The sequence below is a fragment of the Ranitomeya variabilis genome, chromosome 2 (genome assembly GCF_051348905.1).
Source record: "Ranitomeya variabilis isolate aRanVar5 chromosome 2, aRanVar5.hap1, whole genome shotgun sequence".
Lineage (NCBI taxonomy): Eukaryota > Metazoa > Chordata > Amphibia > Anura > Dendrobatidae > Ranitomeya > Ranitomeya variabilis.
Genome location: NC_135233.1, coordinates 477067851 through 477081561, shown reverse-complemented (window position 1 = coordinate 477081561; position 13711 = coordinate 477067851). Strand labels below are relative to the sequence as shown.

General features: G+C 43.3%; 1 protein-coding gene across 1 annotated transcript in view; it reads right to left on the bottom strand.

Moving 5' to 3' along the window:
• Positions 1–13015, bottom strand: part of CRACR2B (calcium release activated channel regulator 2B) — a 67770-nt gene extending 54755 nt beyond the window's left edge. The window contains exon 1 of the mRNA XM_077287819.1: positions 12892–13015. The gene's annotated coding sequence lies outside the window, so the exon portion shown is untranslated. The remainder of the gene's footprint in view (positions 1–12891) is intronic.
• Positions 13016–13711: the final 696 nt, after the last annotated feature.

Below are 13711 nucleotides of genomic sequence, written 5' to 3'. Positions count from 1 at the left end.
ATGGTGAAAAAAACACGCAATTGCACCATTGTTTTTTTGGGGTTTCGTTTTTTCCTACTTCAATAGGATTCACCAGGTCAGTCCAATAACGGTAATAGCAAACTTACAAGATGTTTTTTTATGCAGAGTTCAGTACTCAGAGAACTGCTAGATCTGTGGCAGATAAAAAAGATTAAAGCAGCCTAGTAAGTGAAAAATTGCTGGAACCAGGGTCTCTTTCCCAACATCATGTTGCTCTCGGATGGAGTAGCAAAAGCCTCGACAGATTCCCTTGATAGGTTTTCTATTTTATTTTTTTAAGGGAAGTAGAGTGACCAAAAATCAGCAATTCTGGCATTTACATTTTTGGTTTTGGCTAGTGATGGGCGAATGTGCTAAGGTGTTCTCTCAGCATGCTCGGGTGCTAGCAGAATGTTTTCAGGCGTGCATGAAAAATATATTTGAGTCCCCGCAGCTGCATGTCTCATGGCGACAGCTGCAACACATGGAGGGATTGCCTGTTTCTTAGGCAGTCCTTGCATGTGTCGAACAGCAGCAAGACATGTAGCCGTGGAGACTCGAACATATTTTTCGGGCATGTCGAAATCACTTGGTCCGCACCTGAGCATGCTCAGATAATACTTTATCCGAGCACGTTCATTCATTACTAGTTTTGGCGTTTACAGCACAAATTTATGTTTTGAAAGATTGGACTTTTTCGGACACGACAGTACCAAATACATTTTGGCTTCAGCAGGCCTTTGCCATCCTGCATTGTTGTCACACTAATAATTGTGCCAATCTCATCTGAGCTGAGCTCCGGCTGCTGCAGTTACAGGCAGATGTCAGCCAAGTATCACAGCCGGCATCTGCCTTACACACAGCAGGCTCAGCTCCTGAGCCATCGCCACACAACGCTTAGTGATCTCAGCCAAAAATATACGTCACTGGCCGTTACTGTATTATATAACCAATTTTACCCCTGAAATTTGCTAGAGGTTAAATCAGAGTGAGCTGCCCCTATACTTACCCACCTGCCTGTTGTGTATCCGCTTTTTGGGCTCCCCTGGTGGTTGCTGGTGGTACTGGTGACTTGTTTGCACTTTGCTTCTTCTGTTCACCTGCTTCCATCAGTGTTTGGGAGTTTCCTATTTAGCCTTGCTCTCCAGTCATTTCCTTGCCGGTCATCATTGTAACCAGAGCCTTCGGTTGCATGTTCCTGCTACTAGTCTGCTGATCAGCTAAGTGGACTTTGTCCTTTTGTTTTGTACCTTTTGTCCAGTTTGCAGTTTTTGTGATTCTCTGTAGCTGGAAGCTCTTGCGGGCTGAAATTGCCACTCCTGTGTCATGAGTTGACACAGGAGTCTTAAAGTAATTTCAGGATGGTTTTTGAAAGGGTTTTCAGTTGACCGTGAAGTCCTCTTTTGTATCCTTCTGCTATCTAGAAAGTGGACCTCTCTTTGCTAAATCTACTTTCATACTGTGTATGTCTTTTCCTCTTAATTCACCGTTATTACATGTGGGGGGCTGCTATCATCTTTTGGGGTATTTCCCTAGAGGTAAGCCAGGTCTGTTTCTTCCTCTACCAGGCGTAGTTAGTCCTCCGGCTGGCGCGTGGCATATAGGAAGCCGTAGGTATGCTCCCTGGCTACTGTTAGTTGTGTGGTAGATTTAGCTCACGGTCAACTCGAGTTTCCATCACCCGAGAGCTCGTTCGTTACTTATGTGTTTTTTACGTTCCCTTGCCATTGGGAACCATGACACCTGCCGCTTCATAGAGTGCAGGGCTCCTTTAAGAGTCTGACCTCACGGTGAATGTCACTTGTTCAGTGACGGCAGCTTTTGCCACGGTTGTCATATTTTCTTGAAAAACAATCCCGGACATGTCCTTGTCGCTGGCCACCAAACTATATGATGAGAACAGCAAACAAGACAGGCACAATATACACTGTACACACTGTAACTATTGACCCCATCAGTAGTGTGAAGATACACAGTAAGGGATCTCCAGGATACAGACAGCAATGGAAAGTCTGAACACTGATCCGCTGCCCTGCAATAAGAAAACTGCAGAACACTACTTGTATGAGTAATCTGCCCTAAAATAAAAATAAAAAATGGCCAGTATAGGAAAACTCAAAGGCTATGCATCATCTGATATAGGAAAATATACATGTTAGTAGTTACTTTTACTTAATAACATTGTACTAAGAATCAGTCTCCAATTTTTATTCTTTTTTTATGACCCCCTAATATGCAGATTGCAGCCTGATCGAAGATTCAGATTTTTCTCTTGTGGGAGTGTCTCTCCCTGTAATACAGGCTAGACATGACGCTGGTGTGTATCCATGGTGCTTCATTGCCTATATATCAGCACAGCTTCTATCCTGAACTTATTCTCTCTTCACCTGGTTTCCACCTTATCTGCAGGATGTTTTCTCTGCACTCCCCGAGACTGTTCGTGCTTTCTCCCCTCTCCACTGGAGGCCTGAGAACAATCAATCACCTTTCTCTGCTTATGGAGTGCTCTGTACACAGATCTCTAGAGAAGAGCTGGAGAAAAGGGAAAGCTTTCAGAACTTAGCAGTAGCTCTGACGGATTTGTATGAGGTTTTTTTTGCACACACCGAGCTAGATAAAGAACTTATCCAGTTTGTAGCTGGATCACCTCATATATTGCCAACTCAAAAATACAAAATACTGCCCATCCAGGGGCAGCTGTCAGAGCACTTTTTTTTTTCTTTGGCAAAAAAAATGCAACGCTGCCACAACAGTTTAACACAGCCTCAATGATGAGACCTTAGTGAGAGGCTGATTTTTTATTTTTTTTCCAATTTTGGCTGTGTCTTTTTTTGTAGCCATAACTTTATCTTTTTTTCCACTAAAGTCAGTAAGAGGGTCTTTATGCGGGACAAATTGTATTATATTTTAACTAATTTTTGGTGGTATCTATAAGTCATTGTGTAATGTAGATCATTTTTTTCTGCACCTCAAATAAATTAAAAAGGTTTTTTTTTTTTGGCTTATTTTATACTGTTCATGTTTCATACCAAACACTCTGTTAAATGAATTTTCCAGGCCACTCTAGTCACATGGATTCCTAATATGTATAGCCTACTTATTTTTTTGTTATAATTACTGTATGTAATAGAATGAATTTTATATATATATATATATATATATATATATATATATATATATATATATATATATATATATATACACACACTCACCGGCCACTTTATTAGGTACACCTGTCCAACTTCTTGTTAACACTTAATTTCTAATCAGCCAATCACATGGCGGCAACTCAGTGCATTTAGGCATGTAGACATGGTCAAGACAATCTCCTGCAGTTCAAACCGAGCATCAGTATGGGGAAGAAAGGTGATTTGAATGCCTTTGAACGTGGCATGGTTGTTGGTGCCAGAAGGGCTGGTCTGAGTATTTCAGAAACTGCTGATCTACTGGGATTTTCACGCACAACCATCTCTAGGGTTTACAGAGAATGGTCCGAAAAAGAAAAAAAATCCAGTGAGCGGCAGTTCTGTGGGCGGAAATGCCTTGTTGATGCCAGAGGTCAGAGGAGAATGGGCAGACTGGTTCGAGCTGATAGAAAGGCAACAGTGACTCAAATCGCCACCCGTTACAACCAAGGTAGGCCTAAGAGCATCTCTGAACGCACAGTGCGTCGAACTTTGAGGCAGATGGGCTACAGCAGCAGAAGACCACACCGGGTACCACTCCTTTCAGCTAAGAACAGGAAACTGAGGCTACAATTTGTACAAGCTCATCGAAATTGGACAGTAGAAGATTGGAAAAACGTTGCTTGGTCTGATGAGTCTCGATTTCTGCTGCGACATTCGGATGGTAGGGTCAGAATTTGGCGTAAACAACATGAAAGCATGGATCCATCCTGCCTTGTATGGAGCATCTTTGGGATGTGCAGCCGACAAATCTGCGGCAACTGTGTGATGCCATCATGTCAATATGGACCAAAATCTCTGAGGAATGCTTCCAGCACCTTGTTGAATCTATGCCACGAAGAATTGAGGCAGTTCTGAAGGCAAAAGGGGGTCCAACCCGTTACTAGCATGGTGTACCTAATAAAGTGGCCGGTGAGTGTATATATATAGTATATATATTTTTTATCAAATTTTTTTATGCATTTTTTCCACTGTAACTGGGGCTCAGTTACAGAGAAACCAGCCAAATGGAGTGACACAAGTGAGCGGCAGAGCTGATCTGGGTCTGCTAGGACATAGTAGCTCTGCTATGCTCGGAAGACACTCCTCAATTGTCATAAACAAGCATCAGCATTGCCATGCTTCTATTTACTGCATAGCGCTCACTAAACTGCAAAAGGAGAAGACTGAAACGGTAATAAACCACTTCAGTCTTCTCCCCAGAGTCCATGCTGCTGCTGACCCAACCCGCTACTGCTAGCTTTAACCGTGTGACAAAAATTTACAATGGAGCAGGGTTAAAGCACCATAATTTTATGGCACTTAGATCATCATTAGGTTAAGTAACGCAATTGGCTACCTATGAGATAAGAGCGGACATAGGACTGAAGAGGACCCCCAGCCAATATATGGGCCCTTTGCAGTCCAATAGCTCATCATAATGCATACCGAATTGCAACAGCTTAAATAATTATGGTTACGACCATTTATATTGTGACAGTTAGCTACTGCGATGCTTTGCAAATGGGGTAAGCAACATAGCTAATCAGAAGAACTATACTACATTTCTAATTGGATGTATTGGCTTATATTCTTATACCTACTACATATTGGGATAGGAATACTCCTTTAATGATATCGATTATTCTGAGGAAAAGAACATATATGTACACACACATACACAGGGTGTAAATGACTAATTATCGACTGCACATAGGATCACATAACTCCAGGGCAGAGGCGAGATTGCTCAGCACTTACGTAATCCTCTCTCTCCGGTTCATGCAGCTGCTCTCTAAACACTGGGGCGTCTGTTATAATGAGAGTCATAAATACCTGCACCATTGGAGTAACTGATTATTTGGTAACACCTCCCTGATAAGCTGCCATATGGATCCCAGGTAGGTATGGTGCAGTCCTGTGCAGACATTACCGCCGCCGCATTAGTCCTCGCTGTGTGGGATTTATTCACTTGTTTGCATTGGATTTACACAGTTCGGATCCTAATTTACCTACAGGGAGGAAGCGTTGTGATTTACCTTTAAACTGATTTTCATACATTTGGATGCGCTACAGACGGGGCCCGGAGCATTCAGCGGAGCGCGTCATCGCCACAGCGGTGCTAGTTTTCCTTAATTCATACTAAGCTCACATAAGCCATACCTATTACTTCTAAATAATGAGGTCACGATATAAAAGGGCTCATTACCTGGAATGAAAGTTACTCTTCAATCTTTTCAGGATCATATCTCTATCAATAAACAATACACATTTAATTAATCTAAATGGATTTATGCGGGAACCCTTTAAAGGGAATCTGTCATTAGGTTTTTGCCATCTAATCTGAGAGCAGCATAATGTAGTGACAGAGACCCTGATTCCAGCAATGTGTAACTTATTGGGCTGCTTGTTGTAGTTTTGATAAAATCCCTAGTTTGCTTTTCAGCAGGATATTGTCACTAGAGGACTAGTAAACCTGTTCGATATTCATGAGCTCTGTATAACCCCGCCCCCACCACTGATTGGCAGTTTTCTGCCAGTGCAGTGTATACAGAAAGCTGCCAATTAGTGGTGTGGGCGGAGTTATACAGAGCACAGCATTCAGAGAACTGCTAGAAAAAAAACTCAAGTTTTTTATTTTCAAAACTGCAGTGAGCAGCCCAGTAAGTGATACATCACTAGAATCAGGGTCTCTACCTCAACATCATACTGCTCTCAGATGAGGTAGTAAAATACCTTTAAGGGGCAAGGTAAGTGAAAAACAATCCCTTTAAAAAAATGAAATAGTGTATATAATATATACTCAACCATCTGTTCTAGCGCTGTGTCCCCAATGCTCATTGCTGATATTATTTGGGTTGCATTGGCTGCAGACATCACAGCCCTCATAGTGTAGGAGAAATCTGCAGCCAATCACTGGGCTCAGCGGCACAAGGTGTATAAAGCAGCGAATGCCAGTGATTGGATGCAGACGCCACACCCCAAATAGTGATTGGCTGAAGATCGGCTCAGCGGTACTTGCCATATACCACTCAGGAAAGTGATTGGGTGCAGACGTCACATGGGGTATATGGGCTGTGACGTCTGCATCCAATCAGACATCCAGTTTGACAGCCGTAACAGATGCAGCCGCGAGGACTCATGCAATACGCCAAAGACATCGGTTAGCACCTGAGCATGCTCAGATAACACCTTATCCCAGCACAATCACTCCTCACTAACAGACATATTTTTTTTACATATGGTAATGTAGCCATTACCGTGACATACAATGGTGTCTATGTTGGAGCAAAACTTTAAATTCAGTGTGAATGGAGTCTTAGAAAATTATAAAAGTAACTCTCACCAGCACTCTCTTAGGGATCTATCAGATGTACAGACCCCGATATTTCCAAGACTGGTCAGAAGGAATTATTTCCCCTTGTCAGCAGAGGGAGTCATGTTGCATTGCAGTGGTTACAAAATGTAACAAAGCCATGGAGATGTTGTTCCAATAAATTCCATTAAGTTCAGCCTCACACAGGGCTCAAATATTACTGCCAGATGGTGTCTATATAATACCGCATTCTAGTAGAGCCACTGTATGGTGCTGGTTTCACACCCGAACATTACTGCCATAGTGGGCACAAATACTATAATACGGGCACCCCAAAAAATAACAAACACTGCAAAATACCAAATTCAGCACCGTATTACTGTAATGATAAAGTAAGCACTGGATAGGCAAAGGCCCACCAGTAACAGGGATTCTTGGGGACCACTGTTCAGCTACATGCAAAAATAACCTGACCCCAGTAAACAAATTTACTTTTGCTTCTATGTAATATTAATTTGGTTAGCCTGATTAATGACCAATAATATGATATTTTTTCCAGCACTGCTCATTAGCACTTCCCCATAGGGGCCTACCGGACGATTCCCCGTTTTCCAGCGGGCCAGTCCGAGCCGGAGTACGGTGTCACAGAGTGATAAAATGGCGGGATTAGATGAGCACGCCATTCCCATACATACGTAGATACATGTGAAGTGCTAATCCAGGCAGGGCGGATAATCCTGTGTCGGGACGGAGGGTAAGCCTTTTGTCAGAGGGGATTTTTGGCCACGAGTTCGACAGAGGGAAAATCGAATTTTGAGTCCAGCACCAGTGCAGTGATGCCACTCCGGTATTTACGTGCGGCCAGTTGGTATACTGTGCCTGTCACCTGGAGATGATAGTGGAGGGGATCAGTATTTGTATAGACATGGCATTATTAAAGGGGTTGTCTGGTTAAAACAAGTTATCACCTATTTACTGATTGTGGGGTCCGACCACTGGGATCCGCACTGATCGGCAGAATGGAGAATTTTTATCTCTGATGGTGAACTTTTATTCCCGATACAAAATGGAGAGGCCGGTCGGCTGCCCAAACACTGCTCCATTCCTTCTCTATGGGGTTGTTTGAAAAAGTGCAGCGCTCGTCGGCCCCATAGGGAAGGAATGGAACAGTGGTAGAACAAGGGCACTTCCTCTCCATACCAAGGGGTCATTCAGACGTCCATGCAAATCGGTCCGGACGCGGACAGCTAACGTATGGACTGACCTTGGGTCTACTGACCCGAGCATGGGAGCCTCATAGTCCGGAGCCCCGCGACCAGTCCATGCATTGTCATCTGATCTTGGACCAATGGGTACAGATGTCTAAATGAGCCCTAATGTGCATGAAAGTTCCCCGTTCCGCTGATCGGTGCGGGGTACAGAGGTTGGATCTCTACCGATCACTCCGGTGATAACTTATTTTCACCAGACAACCACTTCATTTTATGCATCTTATGGGTAATTTGTGATAGTTCCTAAAAGCCTGGTGGGCGGCGGGGTCTTGTGAATGGAGGAAAACCCCTTAAAAAAAAAATAAATTTCCATTATGAACTGAAACGACACTTGATTAGATATCTATACACAGAGTGAACGGTCACCAATCCATCGCCCAATCTAGAAATTCCGACTATTTGTTTCTAAAGTGGGCCGTTCTCCTCAGTTAACTGCAGAAGAAACCGCAATCTCCCCCGACTCCCCGATACACACGATCGTTCAGCCAAGGCTTCATGTGTTTCCAACGGGGAGAGAGGAGAAACCTGCTGCAGGTCACCTCTGGCAATGGCTTCCCTCAAAACAAAATGACCGTCTGTTGATATTCCAACTCTTCCCCAGCATTATCTGCCGGGAGAACCCCATTCACATCCGATGGTCGGGCAGTCCTTCTGAAATTGCCAAAATCATCTGATTTTCGGCTAAAGAGTATGGTGACCTTCACAAAGAGCAGCAACATACTCGTCTTATTAAGGATCAGGGAGATCCACCTTTACATATGCATTTGGCTTTTCTATCTAGTAGTCCAGAATATTTGACAGTCTGATTAAATGCCGTATACCACGTCAATATGTTTACCCCGTATATATCTCCATATCGGCCCTGCACACACGTATATACTCCCCACCGCCACATACAGTAGTCGTACGCGTCCAGGGGGGCCGTCACATGATCCTAATTCCTCTTCTTGACAACATTAACGGTAATGGAGAACAACAAGGGGATTAAAGCCGGAGTCATTCATCAGCTTTACGTGTCATAGAGTCTTATAAGTCAGCAGGCGATGTACTTGCCCATTCAAGATCTAAAGCCTGTTGACAACATGTTGTAATCGCTTAACTCTCCTTTGGCCGAGGTTACCTGAGGTGCAGCATAAAAAAATAAAAAAATAAAATTATTACAATTACAAGTTGAAAAAGTACTTAAAAAGGCGAATAACTTTTGAAAAACTTTCCGTTATTTTTTTGTTTGTTTTTTTATTTTATTGTGGCTCATTCTACACAGCTGTACTTCATTTATCAAGAGCTTGAGTGATCAATATTAGTACACCTACCAAATTATTCAATGTTTTCCAGGATGTATGACAATATCCTGCTACAACCTAGGCAGGATTCAGGGTGCAGTAATAAGCAGCTTGCACTGTACTAACAAGGCTGCATGCAAAACTGTCCGCGCATCTAACTTCTGACTTATCAATACTCAGCCCTCTACAGAAAGCTATAACTAACAGGCTGCAGCTCTTAAGTGCCCCTTTACTCTCGGGAAGCGTTTCTTGGCTTCATTCATGAGAGAAAATGTCAGGACACAGATTATAAGGTCAATGCCATCTCTACCAACAAAGATCACAGAAGCAGATGGGGCAGGATGTGCTAACAAGTGACGTTATCTACTCTTGTGCCACGTCATGTAAGAATTGGTTGCACTGATGAACCCCCAAAATAAAAGTAAAGCATGCATGATGTAGAGCAGGAGTCACATTTCTGACCCCCCATAGGATAACAGTGAGGATCAAGCATAAAACAAACCCTTTGTGATACATAATGTTGATACCGGTACTTACTGACATTTTAAACATTTCTGCCACCCTTGGTGCTTTTTTTTTAATGCACCTGTAATTAGGAGATGGCTGTCATGAAAAAAGTTACACTTGTGAAAAAAAAAAAAAAGTCACAGAAACATCAGCCAGTTTGATTAAATACAGCAAATAAAAAAGTCAGAATAATGGACAGCACTTAGACCAATGTTATTTAGTGGGGCAGTGCAGATGAGTGATTTTTTTCACTGGATGAATCTGCGTACGAAAAAAAAAAAAAAAAAAAAATCACCCCATACACTAGTTTCTTCCATAAATCGGATGACACTTATCCATTCACGTCTATAAGTGCACCAAAAAATAAAAAAAATAATATTAATCGGATGCCATATGGAGCCACAGTCTAGCATAACGTCTGATTTTTACGGGAACATTACAATTTAGTAACAGGAATCTGTAAATGATTAATAGCTGCTGTCGTAAAAAAAAGGATTATACATGGACTGCACATGGATGGCAAGTGAGAAAAAAAATTGTCTGAATTTTCTGGATAAAACTCTAATGATTTTTTATACGCATGTGTGAACCAGGACTTGAAAAAACAATTGAAGTACCGGACCCCCGCAGCTATTAAGGGTCTGTCTGGTTTTCGTCATGGCGTCCAGCATTTACTAGACAATTATGCAGCATTTTTGTCGGGATCTGCAATGGAGGCTTGAATTAAAGGGAAGACTATACTATTCCTTTCATCTTTGTAAAAAAAAAAAATAGATAACTCATACAAAAAAATGACATTGGAAAAAAAAATCTAATTTTGGAGATATTCATGGAAAGATGTTCTATTGCAAATACGACAGAACAGAATAAGAGCGAGCTACAAATGCTAGTGTGAACGCGTCCATAGTAATGCACAGATGGGCAGAGTGTATAGGGCGTCTGAAGAGGGATGAACAAGCCCTGCAGCGCCCACCGATACTTGTCTGCACAGTCCTCAATATTAGCTGCATTGGCAGAAGGGATATTGGTCTGTACACTACTAGAATGCAGAACCAATCATACAAAAAATTGCCAGTAAGCAGAGATGCAGAATGGACCCTACATTTCTAAGGTCGAAATATGGATCCGAGTTTAATCAACCTTTATTATCACTGTGGTATTGATTTTTTTTTTGTCTGTAAGCCAAAATAATAATATAAAAATGTTCCACGCATTATTTATAAAAAAAAACAAAAAACAAAAACAGCGCTTGGATGACATATGGATGATTTGGGATGCGGGTGCAGATCTAAGTCACTTATTCACAATCCCATTGATCCCATTAATTTGAATCACCCGTTCACATCTATGGCTCAGATAAAGGGCGCAGTCAGACGGCCATATAAATCGGACCGCAGTGCTCGGACCGGCCGGCGGCTCTCCCGACCCAAGCGTGACGGCTTCATATATTTCTATGCAGCCGTGGCGCTCAGGTCGGTAGAGCCGCCGGCCAGTCCGAGCACTGCGGTGCGATTTATATGGCCGTCTGACTGCGCCCTTTTAACTAATTAACCCTATACTTGTATACAAAGCCTAAATCCCCAGATCACTCGGGCAGACGTAATGACTTGTGCCGCCTCTTCCGTGCCCGTACAGATAACTTGCTCCAGTTCTGAAGAAGCTCACACTATTTTTTTCCAGAGTTGTTTTTACAATGTTTTGTCTATTTAATACATCTACAGACAATATTTTGAATTAAAACGTAAATATCGCTTGCATTAATCAGTTAGATGAGTTGTCAGAGGGGGCTGCCACTGCCGAGACCCCCACAAAACACATTTCCAACTATGTTATTGGAATACAAAGGAATTCCGATAAATCTCAGGTATTTCAGAAGGGTTGGAGGAGCGGCCCTGCACATGTGACTAGAGCACCCGTACAGCACATGTCAAATATCTGTAATATGGATCAATGAGAAAGTGCAGAATCAATAGTTTTTTTAGAAACAAGAAACTTATTTAAAGTGTAACAAAGCTTTTAAATAATTTCTAACTTGCAACCACGAGGACTGGAACATATTATTCGAGCACACCGAAGACACTGTGTTAGGACTCGAGCATGCTCAGATAACACCTTACCCCAGCACGTTCGCTCAGCACTAGTGACAACCAGTGTGGCCCGTGTTACAGATCCTGTACGTGGATTGTCTCACAGTTTCAACAACTGCTGAATGGATCTTAATCTCTTCCATAAAAGGGAGAAACGTCTACTGATCCTGTGCTTCTGCTAAAGTAGCAGAATTATATTTAAAAAATATTTATATTTTAAAAAATTAATCTGCTGCTTAATTTTATAATGGGGATAAGTTCCCGGATTTTGCTGACGGGGCAGGTCCTAGTGGCTCGACCTGTAAATAGAACAACACCTTTAAAAGGTAAAAATATATATATATATATAGATCCACTGTATAGCTGATGCAAATGGAAGCAGAGGTACCCAATTGATTATTATGGGGTCCGCAAGGGGTGCACTTTTTCTTCTGCTCTAAATACAGACACAATGGAACTGAGACGGACCCTATAATAATCAATGGGGCCCCCTCTGTTTCCATCAGATATGTTTTTGACAAATTCTGGATTGCCTGTTCCTAAAATTTGGAACTGAAGAGGTCAAAGTGCAAGTGTGGATCCTGCCTAAGAGGAAGATGACAATCACACAGGCTATAATACGAGTCTAGCGCCACGCAATGCCCCCAAAACTGGCACAGATCACACACAAGCGCCATCTCCAGACACTTTACTGGAATATCTTATGACAATCAGCGCCGGAATCACCAAAAGAGACGGTTACATGGAGAGTCCGCAGTCACACTGACCCCACACGGGAAAGGATTTAGAAATGGCGCGGGACTTTGGATGAGGATTTGCTCAGGGTGAAAGCTGCAGAAATTCTGCATCAAAATCCACAGGTAAGGGAACATCTGTGACACTGATATATGGCAAGAAGAACGGTGACGCGCGTAGCACCATTCCTCCCATCAAGCATGATGGCAGACCCCATTACTGGTCAGTCAGGCTCGGTTGGTGTCCATACTGCCACTGGTCCTGCAGGGTCGCTTACTATCCTATTATCCAGAACGCACATGGGACAAAGGAAGAAAACATATGGATTCTGCAGTCAGTGCACCTTGCATGAGCCCCCCATACCATGAGCCCACCCTTAGTGCACATATAACAGGAAAGCCAACAGGTCCCAACTCCAGTCACTGGGGGGTCAGTCATTATTCATTTACAGGATCACTGTAGATCTGAAGCGTCTCCCCCAGTCACCTGCACAGAGCCCCCCATACCATGAGCCCCCCGTGCACTCACCTGAGCTCTGCACCTGCTGCTATCACCAGACCTGCTCCCGGATCCAGCAAGCGCACAGAGGGCGTGGCCTCAGGACGGGGCGGTGACTGCGGCCCCTCCCACCTGCTCGGGTGTTAACCTGTGCACTGCTGGCTAATTCTAGTCCGGGCGCTTGGAGAAAGCGATTATTCCCGCTCAGTGAAAGTTGTGCTGCGGTTCTGTGACACTGTACAAGTCACAGGGATGGCGTGCAGCTGGTGACAGGGTGCAGTAATGACACGAAGGCAGAGGTTTGTGTCTCCTCCATAGGATAGAATGTCTCGGCACTTGCACAAGTTTTCCTTACAGACTGACTGTCCCAAAAATGTTTTTCTTGGACACGTAAGAGCATAGAAAGTAAGAACATTAATGGGAATGGTCATTGTCTGTCGCCAAAATGGCGCAATCTTATTAGCTATGGATCGGATTCACAAAAATGGGAATTTCGCCCAAATGTAACATAAAGCCGCACAAACCTTACATTAGTTCATCTTGTTTAACCCTTATCTGTGGATTTGCTGCAATCTGTCTACTCCCGGTCTCACAGTCCATCACTTATCGTTATTGGAGTCCAATGGACCCCGGTGACAACTATGGACCTGAGCCCTCACCTGCACCTTGGTCAGATGTATGGGCCCCGGTGACAACTATGGACCTGAGCCCCCCACCTGCACCTTGGTCAGATGTATGGGCCCCGGTGACAACCATGGACCTGAGCCCCCACCTGCACCTTGGTCAGATGTATGGGCCCCGGTGACAACTATGGACCTGAGCCCCCCACCTGCACCTTGGTCAGATGTAT